Raw genomic sequence first — 2481 nt, forward strand, 5'->3', positions numbered from 1 at the left:
CCACTTACCTTAAAATCTAGAAATATATAGCTATATGTCGACTTCGAAGACAAAGACTTCAACGACGACGACTTTCACGATGACCACGACGACTTCAATGACTTCGGCAACGACTACGAAATGATTTAGGAATGTAGTCCTCGTCTGACACTTTGTGCATCTTTCAGTATGGCCATAACATTATAATTGTAAATATATAAACCAGAAAACAAATAAATACGATGAATATAACTTCGAGAGCCGTGAAGAAAACATTTATTTAGGATACAACCGAGAAGGAAGAAAACATATAGTCTCTACCGGAGGGAATAAAAAAAAAATGTAGTGTAAAGGGGATACTAACATAAAAAAAAAAATCGATAAATTCTTTATGAAAAAGTAAATAAATAGACACCCTGGTCAGAAAAGGATTTTGTAACCAACAAAATATGATTACATAAATATGAAAAATGACGTTTTAGCCCCCCTAAAATAAAACTGGTTTAAATAAAAAGCGAAATATTTGAATCATCAAATACAGACAGTGATTATACTTAATAACACAATGATACTTCACTTCACACTTGAATTAGGGAAATAAGCAATTGCTTCTCTTAAGATTTCTCCTCTAGAAGAGATATTCCTGACTTTCCATACCCAGTTTCTATTTTCTTCTACAAAAAAGTTCAAATGTTTCCCTCTGGGTTAAACCTTTTTACTCGCCATTTCTATTCATTGTTTTCTTTGAGCTGGGGCAAGAGAGGGGGGGCTTGTTTTGGTGTTGGTCCCATCCGAAATTAGCCCTGTCAATCATTTCCTCCTCTGGTTGAAAGAGTTGTTGAGAAATTTATATATATATATATATATATATATATATATATATATATATATATATATATATATATATATATATATATATATATATATATATATATATATATATATATATATATATATATATACAGATTCCCTAAAAAACAAATCAGAGAAATAGAAATAATAAATTTGAAAACAATGTAAACAATTATCAAGCAGAGAGAATAAATTAACTGCCAGTCTTGATTTCCACATAAAATGTATTTATGTCCAAAACCTTTGGCATTCGACCACAGGTGCAAAATTAAAACTTTCTTCATCGTCTACATATTCAATATTCTTTTTCTTCATTTCATTACTAATCATCAAACGCTAACTATCACATCATCATCATATATTTCAACTTGAAAACAAATCACTGATCTGCAGTTAATCAATAAAGCAAGGAATTCTCGTACAATAATTAAATATTGTAAAAAATACGAAAGAAATCTTGTTCTTGTTATGTATTAGGTTGTCGGTTTTAGTATCCATAAACATTGTCTCTTTTGTATCAAGAAGAGGAAGTCATGCCTTTTTGTTGATGGAACTGACTCAATATATCAGTAAGTTAGGTTAGGTTTGGTTAGATTAGTTAGGTTAGGTTAGGTTAGGTAAAGTATGAAAGTTAAAATATATGACTCTGGTGTCTAAGTAATATATTGTGCATAATATCCACAAATGTGAAATACAAGACAATTAATGACTGTTATAAATTTTTTTTCTTGTGTACATCATCCCCAAATATCTTTAGCTACTAAATTAGAAATTATTTCCATTATAGAAGATAATTACGTATTTGAAGAAATTAAAATTGTCTATAAACAAAAGTTGGAATTTCATTATCTTTCTGTCAAAGGGGCAACATGACATCCCCACCCAGCGCTATCATGAGCAGATAAGAGGCCTCACTTTTGGATAGGGTATTTTTCCTCATATATTTACATTAAATTCGAAAAGTTGGCTATAATTATGAAGCAAACATTACGAAACATGTAGATGTTACTAAGGTCCGAGAGAGAGAGAGAGAGAGAGAGAGAGAGAGAGAGAGAGAGAGAGAGAGAGAGAATCCCTCAGTATATTCATCTTCATCAAGAACAGAATTAAAAAAAAGCCTTGTTTATTCAACTAAACTTTCATGAGAGCTGAATGCACTTACCAACGTTACAGTTCACACAAGGACCCTCCAACCATTTCAGGCTCTATTCCAGATGTGTCTCAGAAATCTCAGCAATTAATGTATTTTCCAATAAATATTAATTTCCATAATTTGTTTCCAAGAAACAAATGAGACAACGTTTCTAAAGACTGTATTCACAGCCTCTTACTTCAAAACATTTTCAGTTCCATCAAAATTATTTTTTTTTTCTTTTTTCTGTTTTATCTTTTATTCAAATTTTGAATAACTATTTCTCGCCATTCCCTGTCATCCATTCAGATAAATTCATTTATGTTTATTTAGTTCGAGGTAATCTCATTCATTCTTCGCTTTCAGCTTTTACTATATTTCTCCCTTTATGGAGGTCTAACTTCTTCATAACGATTATGATTCCTTTTGTGAATATGATTATATATATATATATATATATATATATATATATATATATATATATATATATATATATATATATATATATATATATATAT

Source organism: Palaemon carinicauda, chromosome 32 (genome assembly GCF_036898095.1).
Source record: "Palaemon carinicauda isolate YSFRI2023 chromosome 32, ASM3689809v2, whole genome shotgun sequence".
NCBI classification, from domain to species: domain Eukaryota; kingdom Metazoa; phylum Arthropoda; class Malacostraca; order Decapoda; family Palaemonidae; genus Palaemon; species Palaemon carinicauda.